At 42.7% G+C, this 12,837-nt stretch overlaps 1 protein-coding gene across 2 annotated transcripts in view; it reads left to right on the top strand.

The window, feature by feature from the left end:
• Positions 1 to 12,837, top strand: part of ilf2 (interleukin enhancer binding factor 2) — a 103,612-nt gene that overhangs the window by 73,304 nt on the left and 17,471 nt on the right. The window lies entirely within an intron of this gene.

Below are 12,837 nucleotides of genomic sequence, written 5' to 3'. Positions count from 1 at the left end.
GTCATTTGTAGTTCATAGGTAGAAATTGATGGCGACCTCGGTATCTGTCACTTGGACCTGATTTCACTGAGATACATGTACGGGACAAGAAAATGACACTTGGTAAATTGTTTGCTGAGCAGTAAAACATCTGGATACAGCTGGAAACCAGTCCTGACAAGTTCACATCACAGGACGCTTAAGCTGTAACTGTTGCAAAAGCTGTTGCAAAGCTAAACATTCTGTTCTGAGCAGACGCATGTGTTCTACAGGTCTTTGAAATCCTCCCCCCCAACCATTTTATAGGATTGGAGGTGTGATGCTTGACGTCCAACCTGTCTGCTTCAAAGTGTGCGGTGAGTGACGTGATGGGTAAAAATTCCTCTTCTCATTTCTGTCGAGGCGTGCAGGGAATGATAAGCACTGGGATGAATACTGGTTCCTCTCCTCTCATAATGCATCATCTCTGCAACATGGATATCTCGGTCAGGTGGAACAACAGGCTGTGTATTGGTCGTGTTTCAATCGGCTGAAATTGCCCTGATCCAAACAGAGACTCTTTTATATGCGCAAGGGATACATGTGTTTTGCATGGTGGGCCGTCTCTAATCCCGAAAGCATAGATGTAGCTGAAACTGCCTGTGCATCTCTGGGTCAAGTGGGGCTGTACTTTTCATGGTCATGTTCAGAAGAATGCCACAGATCTAATATTGGATTTTTTCTCAGGCTTCAACCTCCTGGGGCCTTCTTGGTTACTGTTCCCCATTTTGGATCAATTTACAGAGTGGATGCAACCTGGGGGTGGTTGGCTGGGTCAGACTGGGTTTGGGTCCAGTTTTTAAAGGGTTAAGAGAAACATAGAAAAAAGAGTGCGCGCTTTGAAATGTATCTGTTACTTGTCTTGTGGTAGGTCATTGTCTTCCGCCTTTGATTCATTTGCGAATTGATCAGAATATGTAGACGGTCATGTTGCATCGACGACAATATGGACGCTTGAATTCTAGCCTTAAGGGAAGACACCTAAGATATCATTGGTTCCATTTTTTTTTTTTTACCTTGGGAGCTGTTGTGATCAGAAATGATTTGGCATGCTTACTGCAGTCCCGTCTTTATTAAAGAATTTTTTTTGCAAATTTCTGTCAAGAGGGAATCTGAGAGATGCGTGGAAATGTGAGATACCGATGCGCAACAAGACGCATTGAAATTGGTACGAAGTTTCAAAAATTGAGAAAAGAGAAACAGAGGCACGTATTGGCTTGATTGAATCGCGTGATTTCCTTTGATGGAAAGTGCAATTTGGCCAGAGTGCTGTAAAACAAGATGCCTGCATAAGAGGCGGAGTATTTGCCGAGGTTGGCAATATAAATACAAGTGGGAAAGATGAGACTCGAACTCAGGAAGGATTTGGGAGAAACTTTTCTACCCATTGTGCGGACAGTTCATATGGCACCCTCGCAGCTGCAAAGCAGCATAATGCGCTGTAAAGATAGACCAGGAGGGACGTGCTCTTTCAAAATATTTGGATGAAACCCAAGTTTTGTGGAGACTACGAGGTGCAGTCTTTCAGGCATTGTTGATTAGTTCAAGCTAATAGAAACTATAGCGTTCCTCCAGGCCCCTGCAAAGATGTTTGGTCATCTGGAGAGCGATCAATGGCATATGTGTGCATGCATGTGACACATTCATCGGCAACTGTAGGGAGGCTGTGTACAGGAGTAGAGTTCCAGTTCAACATGTGGTCCATTTCTATAAGACTTCCCAGATGTTGCGTGTGTATGAGTGCTGGACGAATAAGGGATTAGACGTGCAGCTTCCGGCCACCATTTTTCACCCTGACAAACAGGTGGATTTTGAAGGATAGATTTTTTGAGATAATTAATTTCAAGTGAAATTTCAAGAACTACACATGTTTTGCAACAACTTTATGCAGTAAGGAAACTTTCAAATGATTTTTTGAAAGGTGAACTTTTACACGGATTCGAGAATGGGAATGAACACTGTGGTTAATTAACCAAAATTAGTCATCAACGATGCACGGCCCTTTGTGAAAATGAGAATTGTTGTTTTCCTACATCCTGGCCCTTCTGTTGTGTGTGTTTTTCAAAACCATGGGAAAGGTATGCATGCATGCGTAAACAGATGCATCTATAAATGGAAAAAGATGTGTGTCTCTTCGTAAAAATGAAAATCTCAGTTTTATGCCTTCCCGGGCACTACAGTTTGTAAGCGGTAAGGGGCAGACATGTTCGTGTCTCTTTGTGATAATGCAAAATGCAGTCATTAAGATGTTTGCCCCCTGGCATCGTTTATGTAATTTTTACATTGATTATGTTTTACTTGTTGAAGCATGTCAAAATGGTCAAGCACGATGTTATAAAAACAAAATTGTGACAGTAAGAAAAAGGGTAATTTTTGACATGCCTGACTCTTTATGAAAGCAGTGACGACACATTCTACCTGGTAGACTTGGGTTATACTACACAGCTTTAGAACAGCAATCTGTACATGTACGGTTTGCATGCCGATGCATATCAATCATACACACCAAAGCGGTGTTCACTTTCACAAGAAGAAATTTCTGCTGTTTGAGTTAAAAAAAAAAACAAGAGTCACAAGTTCGATATTGATGATATCCAATTAATTTTGGGGAGGCCCTTTGTTGACTGGTTTCAGGAAAAGGACTGTGTTGTTTCCTGCTCAATGACGTGAATGGCTAACCTGATACACTAAACCAGCTGTGGATGCATTGTCTTATCGGGGTTGATGAGGTCATGAGTCCACTTGTTATCTGTTATGGGTATTGCCAGGAAAAGGCACATATGTTGTGGCTTTGTCGTTCCTGTTGAATTGTCTTCAGCCAACCCCTTATCTTGCATGCGTGCAAATACCCCAGTTAACATTGTTTTCCATGCTGTGTTGTTAAGGAAAACTACATGTATGCACATTTGGGCCAATAGCTAAAAGGGTGAAATAACAGGGAAAAAAAGCCTGCCCCAACAACTGATGTTTTTTTTTTTTTTCAGGAGTTACAAAGATTTTGCTTGGTTTTGTTTATACATATCCGGGTAGGTATTATTACAGCTCTGATTATTAAAGCTCTGAAAATGTACATGTTCAGTACATTTTGTGTTTCATTGCAATTGGTTTGGCACAGATAGAGAGAATAAGGCGTGTGGCTACCTTCTACATGCAGAAAATTAGCAGGGAGCAGATAGCCTTGCACCCCAGGAGAGTCCTTGTTAGATGCTTCTCCAACTCTCAGCGGTCTGATCCATAGAATTAGTTACTGGAGTGAGTGGGTGCGTGTCTGTGTGTGTAAATAGGGGATGCCTGCCGATCAATTGATTGTTGCTGAAATGCCCCAGGTCATCTTCCAGCAGAGTTTAGGAAGTGCCATCACAAATACGGGGTCCAAAGAATAGTGGCAGTAACTCGGGGCTGTCCCATGTGATGGTCGTCGGCAGCCATTAGCTGCCTCCCTCTTGGCAGGTTTCCATGGCAACAGTATCTGACCCAGTGCGATTGTCCATTGTCGAGACAGCGCTCGAAAGGGACCATCTTACAGGTACCTGTTCTTGTGATCATAATTTTGGCCCGGGGTGCTAGAATGCATTACCGGCAAATTAGTTTCAATCTGCCTAATTCTCGGCAGTTTGGGCCAGTGTTAGTGTACCCAACAAATTCAGAATAAATTGAACTTTTGAGTATATTTACTTCCCCCTTTGGCACGTTAAGATTTGTACCTATTTATCTGAGAGATAAGGGCACGCACCTGAGCCAAGATGTGAGGAGGAGGTTAGAACCTCCCATGATTGTTGGATAGAACCCGTCTTACATAAATGTGTACACCACTGGGTGGTTTGATATCAAAAGTAAATGTTTAGCAACTTGCGTATGCTGGTGAGTTGGGCTGCAATTAAATTGCAGGATTGTTTGAATGATAACAGGATGACAGGGAACCAGGTGTTAAATTGTGCATTGTGGCTGAAATGCAAATCACATGGGCATAGGAACAGTGTTGGAAGGCTTCTGTGATCGTCACTGTCTTGGTACTGAGGATAACAGCATGCTCATGGCCCACTGTCATTGTTTGAGCCTGATCAGGAGAGGTTGAAGCTCTCCCGAAACACATCCCGCTTCTATGCAGTAATGAATGCTGAAAGGCAAAGGTTTCAATGTTTGCTTCAGCTGCACTCTTAAAGGAATGGAAGCACATTCCTTAAGACTCCTCATTTACTGAGATCTAAAAAGAACACTCCAAAAACTCCATCTCCATCTGTTTCCTTTCTGTGGTGGGCCTTGCTGACATTTGGATCTGTTGGTCTGTTGCGCTATTGGCTTCTTTTATCACATTAGAAGTTACATTAAAATAATTGGCTATTGTCATCATCATCAAGAAGAGTATGCAGCTGCTTTACAAAAGAATTCATGTATTCTTGGTTGTATGTGTATTTTTTTGTTCACAGAAAGTGGGCACTGACAACTGATTTGCTTTCTTACCTTTGTGGTTCTGATCAATCCCTTTCCAGGGTCCAAGTCCATGTCAGAAATATGCAACTAAAGGCAGACAGTGTTGACTGAAAAAAGGTTGTGAACTGTTCTTCCCCCCCCCAAAAAAAATGGTATGGAAACATTCCCTCAAGTACTGCTGTTGCTTCAGTTAAGACATGATGGATGAATGATGAATACATGTAGCGTGATTAGTGTGAGAACTTATGCGTGGCCATATCTCGTCAATGCCTAGTTGGTTCAAAACTCACGCACTCGGAAGTGCAAGAACCCCTCCTCTCTTCCATTGCTCATTTTTCCGGCAGTGCGGGCTTGTCTGCCAGCTCAGGGGATTAACAGACTCACTAAATCCTCCTCAAGGTCTCGTGCTCGTACAGTCAGGCTCACAAGACAGGAAAGGGCTGGCCAGTGTCCGAAATCTCCGCATGGCTACTCAAGCAAATTACGAACGACATTTGAATGTGTAGAATGGCATTTGCAATAGATACACCAACCGGTCTCATTCACTTACATGTACATGTCAGGGCCTTTGCCTCCTGTCTGCATTGTTTTTACATTGTACACTGTGGATTATTATCTTGTCAGGCATTATTGCTGTTACAAGTTTTGTAATCACCAATTACTCTGCTACATGTACTTGCTGAGCATGTTTGTCCACACACTCACTTGCACTGATATGTTCACACTTGGGGCTGCCTGGTACCAGAGTCACAGCCTCTGGGAATATTTGCACTCCAGAATGGACATTCCTGTCTGTCATTTTCAACTTGTCTGTCCTGAACAAAAATTAGAAATAAAAAGCCACTTTGTGAGTGTGAAGGGGTATAGGTCCATAAGCTTGTAAGAAAAACAGATTTCCTGGTTGAATCAACCCAAAGCCTTGAAAATACAGTGCCTCACTTTGTGCATTGTCAGGGGAGTCTGTTGAATACAGCCACCGTGGGAATGATTCATAGTGTAGGCTATTCAAAGGATTCTCATGAATTAGAGCTTCTTCAAGGCTCACTGTGATCTGAGACAAACAGATGGAGTAATCAGTCCTCAACATCAAGTTAAATAACTGATTTTCAGAATGGCATCCTTCAGAAGAGATGCCACTCACTGTTGGCCTGAATTTGCGATCTGTTTTGAAGCTTTCAGCATTGCGGCGCATACCTTCTTCAAATACTCGCTCGTTGACCGTTAATGCCAACTGCAGTCAGTGAAATAATGTTTGAATTGGAAGCATTTGCACTTTTTTGGAAGGAAAAGTTAGAACAGGAATTTAGCAAATCTAATGCTTGCCAGCCTGTTGCCAAGGCAACATGGATGAGCCATCCTTGAAAAATGGAGTCATGTTCTTTTGCTTTGAAAAATTGCACCTCCACAACATACCGGTACTGGCAGTTGTTTGTCTAGTAAAGGTCAATGACTGTGGTATTGTCATTCTAATGACAGCAAAAACACCAATCGTTCTCTGTCAAACGTAAGCACTTTTAACGTGGTCGGTAAGTTTGTTTTGTGTGGTTCTTGTTAATGCATTACCCTGTGAACTCTCTCTTACAGCGAGCCACAGATTGGCCCTGGCATTCGTGCCGCCAGCCTTCGTGCTCCCTTGCCACACGTCTCTCATTAGTGGACAAGAGAATCAACCAAACCCGATGTTGTTTTCTCAATTGATTCCTTGTCAGACTTACCAAGTTTCATGTGCCGCATTTTTAAGAGGGTCGGGAACAGAGGGTTTCATTTGTTCACTTCTGCACAGAATCACTCACTTCAGTTTTTCTCGGCAAGGGGTCGGTGAATAAACATCACTTTTTTTTAGCAATCACAGTCACTGCTTTAAACTTAGTTGTTAATTCAATTTTTTCTCCAGTCCAAGAATGATGTCTGTGGTTAGCATGTGCTCATTGTGTTGGCCATCTCCAAAAGTCAAAACTGTGAGATCTAATTGGCGTCAAATTTGTAGAAGAATTCACCAGAACTGGGTGTGCTATGGAGTTGTAAGAGGATGGTAAACTGCCAAATGAGGAGAATTATGGTTGTACTTAGCAATGTGTGCCAAGTCTTGTGTTGTGACAACGGTACCCTCCTTGTGTGGACTTGAGAACATAGCAGGTCCACTTAATGCAGGTTTGGTGAACCTTGTGTGAAGACTTAGCCAGGTCCACACATGGTTTTCCTCTAGAAAAAAAAAGGTTTTACAGGAATTCTGGGGTCAGGGTTATCTGTAGCAAAAAGAAGAGGCATACAGTACTTGAAACTGAAAAATATCCAGCTTAAAGTATAGTGTTCACACTTCAAGAAAAATGAGTCATGCACCAAGTTTGCTCAACTAGTCACACAAAAAAGGAACGTCCATGCTAGGCGGTAATTAATGTAACTGTCTGTGTATTCACAGTGTTTATCGGTGACAGGGAACAGAACAGTGATTTGATGGAGGGTAAAGGGTTCTTGATGGGTAGTTGGAAAGGGCGCGCAATCCACTAAATTTTACAGACGTGTACGGTACTCACATATTTTTGGTTATCATTTTTTGAAGTTACCCTTGAATCATTTATTGCAGAGTAAGCAAACACATTGCTATATGTAGAAGACGGCAAAAGCCTCAGTGTGATATGAATCAATATGGAGCTAAATGCCAAGATCTGGGGATGCTGAGATATAGCATCTCTAAGAGGAAAGTGGCCTCAGATTCTGGCCTGCTATCACAACAGGCTCTCTCTCTGTGTCCCTTGAACCTTCCCCAGTTTGAACCCAGAGTGTCACCGGTGTATCGCGCCACTAATTGATGTCAGAACCTCGCACATCTCAGCTGCCTGGTTACAGGCCAGCTGGGCAGGAATGTAGACATCGGCTAATAGTGGCACGCTGTGAAATGTGGAGGATTGGAGAGTGGTGTTGGGTACAACTGAAGAGCAGGAAGTACACGAGTGTTGACAGTGGGAGAGTAGACTCATTTCCAAAGATTGCATGCCAAACAAGAACAAAAACATGTTCGTCTTTTTCCCAGGAGGAGGGATGAAGTTACCACTCCCGCGGGGCTGTAATTGGTGTCACATAAAGTATCTGATTGCCTGGCATTCTTCCCCGGCTTGGACCTCATTTAGATAGCATTTTAGCTCGTCAACCTGTAGCTGTGTGTTTCTGTTGCCATGCAGGCATTGTTTCCAGGGGAGAACGTGTTTCCAGGTTGTGGGAAACGTGTTGCTGATTGCAGGCCTCTTGACATTATGACCGAGGCCGTGACTGAACAGTGTGGCTGTCACGGACCCTCCCTCCCTGTATCCATTTCCAATGTCCACACTGCATTAGTGGGTTCTTTTCCAGTGTGGTATGTCAAGTGTGACCAGTAATGTGTCTGTAGCGAGTACTTGCCCCTTTTGCAGGCGTGCGTTTAATTCTTCCTTACCTGACCCGCTGATTTTTCTGGCTTCGTACACTTTCCGTGTGCACCATCACAATCTGAAAAGCTTTCTTCAGAGCCATTTGCATCTTGGAATTTGAAATTTTCTTCTATTTCCTCCCAGACTCCTCAGATAGTGTACATAAAAACACAAAGAGGTAGTTCATTGTTTCACACTTCTATTGCCTCACTCAGTTTATTGTCTCACTGTTTGGACTTCTGTAGTCCAGTATCCATGCGTGGGCCTTCACTGCATTGAGGGGCCGGTGAGCGAGTCTGGCATCCCAATTGCGCAGGCCCAAAATGAAGCGTGTCCAAGGTCATTCGGGAACAGCAATGCATAAGCGCCCTCGGGGTATAAGCGTGCGAGCTGTGCAGGCCGTGATAGCACGGCCAGTTTTGAAAAAAAAAAGGGAAAATTTTTCAAGCACGGCTTGTATTTTCAAGTCAAAGCCGTGCTAAAAATGGTACCAAATTTCAAAATATGAAAGTTTTCACATATTTGATTGTATCCGGGACCCACATTAACACTTTGAGCATTCTCTCCAATGAAACTGAGAACACTGTTATCAATGAAATGTACTTAAAATGATGGGAAACCATGCAGGGAAACAAGGCACTAGCGATGTTGAAAATGTCCGTGTGATTGAAGACACTGAGGCACATGTACCATACACATGTGTACAGTTTTGAACGTACTGTACATGTACATGGTGGGATTGTTTAAACTTAGCAGCATGTACATGTATTTCACAGCACCAACTAAGTCCTGAACAACTACTGGCAAAGCAAATGCTTTTTCCAGTCATTAAATCATTAAATCATTTCCAGTCATTTAGCTCTCTTTTACTTGGAAAACTATCAAAAATGCACAAGAGCCTACTAGAGACTTATATATAAGGAAGAACCTAAGGCTCTTAAGTGGGCCCTGAACACCAGTCATTACAGATTACATGCTGTGTGCTCATTTTGTGTGCCCTATTAGTGAATTTTTGGCTCTTCAAATTACACTCCCAATTTTTTATTTTGCACTCTCACTTTCCACAATCCTAGCTAAATCCTGTGTGCTCTGTCTCCATGACCATACACTGACTCTCAGATGTACCTGTACTTTGTTCTCATATGACCTTGTCTTTTGGAAATACTGAACTGACTCATGTTGTTTTTGGTTAGGAGAGTCAAGACCAACATCTAGTTTGTAAATAAGTGTAGGCTCCTCACATCTAGGGAACAGGTGCAGGTGTCAATTCATCTTGCATGTTATATCAGCCATGTAGTGACTCATCATTTTTTTAATTGATCAGAAAAGGTGCAAATTTGACAATAAATAATACATTCGTACTCACTACCGAGTAGAAAAATCCATACCATAGACGTGCACGCACACTCCCACTTACCTTACATAGCCTACCTATAGTGGATATTCCTTTCTGTTCGTGCAGTTAAGAAAACTCAGGGAAAATACTCATTTTTCTTGAACTGGGAACATGATTTTCAGCTGGCTTTTTGTACAAAGTTTCCTTGACTATTCCTCTTTTACAACCCCTACCTCAAAATGCCTCTAAACTTCTTTTTCAGAGAAGGGGAAACGTCCTGTGGACATGTGTAAGTCCACAGAATGTCTTCCTTTCCTGCATCTTTTGTTCACAAGTCCATACTAGGTATGTAAGGTTAGTGCATACATGTATACATGTACATTGCAGATTGCAGCATCTAAAGACCACACAAACTGATGATGTGTTTGCCAGCAACCTGCTTCTGTGGAATAAAAACTTTGACTGATTACCTATGAAGGGAATGCAGTCCTGAAGACTGTTGTGGTGTTGTGGTTTATCTACTTCAAAGTTGGCTGTTTTATGGATTGTCATAAACGCAGGATTACTTGTGCGCATCAGTCCACATATCATGTGACCCGCTGCAGTAAAATGAGGACTGATTCCCAAAACCTTGTTCAGAGAGAAAAAGGCATTACTTGCTTGTTTCTCCAAATTAAGTCACTGAAGTTAGGTGACTGCTAGCGGTATTTTCATGGCATAACTGAATGGTTTGAGCTACAAAAATCAATTTGGTGTCATTGGAAAGGCACTTTGTCACTCATTGCCTCTCTCCACCCAGGAGTGATTGGGTTCACTGCTTTGCGCCCGAAAAGGCAGTATCCAGCTGTATACCCCCCAGGGAGCTGAGATGGTTTTGGGAATGTTTCATGAGCCCAGTGAGCAGGAGTAATAATAATGGATTGCACCTTGATCGGTTTTACAGATAACTGCACTATATAAATCTATAGATATTATTAACCTGTAACATTGTGTATATGTAGAGCTCACAAATGTCAAAAGTGGGATGATTCTTCCTTATGCAATGGCAGGTCACATATATGCCTTCATCCCTGTTTTCTACAGTTGGCCCATTCAACTCTTGTCAAGCAATTTCCATTGATCGTAGAGCAAGGACCGAGCATGTCATTTGCCATGACATGATGGCTTCATTCTGAAGTTGCGCTAGCCAGTGGTTACTCCATGTATGGAGAGACTCTGTTATGATTGATTGGCTGCGGTTGTGTGAAATCAAATTAACTTCAGAAGCTCTGTACATTCCTGATTGTTTTCACCCAGCTGCTTGCTGAGTACAGCTGTTCTGGAAGTTCAGAGTTATTGTTGTGCTCATAGCTGCACATTGATGCTGATGATTGCTGAAGCTTTCCACGTGCACAAACGGCGCGACTGTTGTCACATAATTCAGGGCCATTCATTGCTTGTGCTGGGTACAGGTATTTGAGGTTGATGTTGCATACCGTGTAGCATTGCAAAAGAGTGAAGTGAATGGGTAGACAGTTCATTATCTCTGTTGGCGTTAGATCCAAGTCATATGCCTACTTTTAATCTGAACACCAAAGGAAATGTATTTATGTGCCTGGAATTTGCGACTGAGAAATCCAGTCTCCTTCAGCAGGGATGGCACGATGTTGTATCCTCAGCAAATGCGCGTAGCAAGGAGAAGAGTGAAGAAAATAGAACTTGCAAACCACAGAGGTGGGGTAGGGAATCCCAGGAGCCTGCCATATGATCACCAACCCTTAGTGTTGAATTTCAAAGTTACCAGGTGATTACCACCGTGCCCATCCCATGAGTCTTTGGCGCATGCTTATTCTAAATTCTTCCAATTCAGGATCTGGAATGAAATAACACTGAAGCAAGGGCCAAATCTCATGGAGATGATAAGCAGAAAACACTGCAGAGCATACTTTTTGCTGAGCGAGATTTGGGTTGGCACCAATGACAAAATGCATATTGCGCTATAGTTGAGCTGGTTACTATTAAGCAAGTATTGGTTGGTAACCCTCTTTTACTAAGCAAGCATTTTTAAGTGTTTGGCCAATTTTTTGCTCTTACGTTGCTCCTTGAAATTTGTCCTATAGTTGTACATGTAGTGGAGTACATCATAAGTCAATTTACAAGTCAAATCAAAAGTCTGGTCACCAGTAAAGGAAATGAATGATGATGAAGAGATGACTTGGTCAAGAGTTCATCGGAATGGCTTTCTGCATGACCAAGGACCAGATGACTGAGTGCTGGGCTTTGTGTGGCGTTGAATGTGACACCGATGAAAACACTGACTAGCTTGGACTCTGGTTTCATGTAGGCCTACATTGTAATCACTGGCACAGTGTGAAATAAGAAGTCAAGTCTTCAGCTTTAAGCATGCTAAAGAGTTCAGACGTCTGTTGAAGGATGTTGAATTTTTTCCCCCAAAACTGACGAGAAAAATCATGGTAACTTAAGAGCCTAATGTCTTAAGATAATCATTGTCATGATTGCGTGGCATTTGTAGCAGACTTTTCTGATGGCGTCACCGTTCTGTCTTTTCAGTCATGAGGTTAATGTGTTGACATGGAGATAAAGAGATCAGGGCTTTTGCTAAGATGATAAGGAGCTCTTACACCTGGAAGAAAAGTGTAATGGTGGTCAAGGCCGCTCGTTTGCACTTTTTTCTGGAGCTTAGATCGCATTGCTCTGCTCCATGTATCTTGAAGGTATAGGTGCCATACTGGAGTAAAGAAAAAAAGATGGACAAAATCTTTGATCAAATGCAGCTTTTTTGTCAACATACATGTACACTGTACAGTCTTAGTGGGGAGAGGCATGGATACATTTACCTTGTCTTTATTTACATGTATAACAAAATATCCTTCTCTGTTGTATAGCAGCCTTTCTGAAGTCCCAAACCACAGTTTAGGTAGAACTGGGACTTCTGAAAGCTGCCCCATAGCTTTGACCCTGATTTGGATATTCATGTGAGTCGGCTCCAAGCGAGAGAGAGAGAGAGAGAGAGAGAGAGAGAGATTTTGAATTCTTCCCCCCTTCCAGCCCTCAATCATTAGCGAGTTCATGACAGCCTGGGCTGCTGAAGACCTCAGCAATGCACATGGTGAAATGTCTTGAGGTGGAGATGTGGCACATTTATTGGCCTTCCCTGTCCCCCTCGGTTGGGATCATTAATGGTGATATATTCCACTTTCGCCATCTATTTCAGGCCTAGGTTAGGGCTCTCTTGACACTGCTGAGATTAGCCTGTCATAAATCATCATCAACTACGAGTTCCAAATGCATAGGGACAGCAAATTGAAATCAGTAGGGTATAGGTGTGATGTATGTGGTGACAGCATGGTGCTGATGTAACCTGGTGGTGCTGTGGGCTTAGGCAACATCCCTTGTTCAAGTTTGCTCCGTGAAAGTTGAGTTACGAATTCAGGAATTCCTTAGAACAACTGAATGCTATGCCCAGCAAGATCATGCTGTTTGCTGTACAAAAATACATTAAAGACTTTTTCAACAAATGTAACGCACTTGTCCACGGGACCGTTGACTGCCTTTTACCCAAGAAGCAATTTGGGGGAAGATGGGCCAGTCGACTGCACCTACCTCCTGCAAACTGCCTAGCACAGCGTACCGGGTAATCTTGTTACA

Source organism: Acanthaster planci, linkage group LG08 (assembly GCF_054643075.1).
Source record: "Acanthaster planci isolate LZ-2023a linkage group LG08, COTS_SCS, whole genome shotgun sequence".
Lineage (NCBI taxonomy): Eukaryota > Metazoa > Echinodermata > Asteroidea > Valvatida > Acanthasteridae > Acanthaster > Acanthaster planci.
The sequence above is the reverse complement of the archived record's forward strand: the minus strand, read 5'-3'. Positions and strand labels throughout refer to the sequence as shown.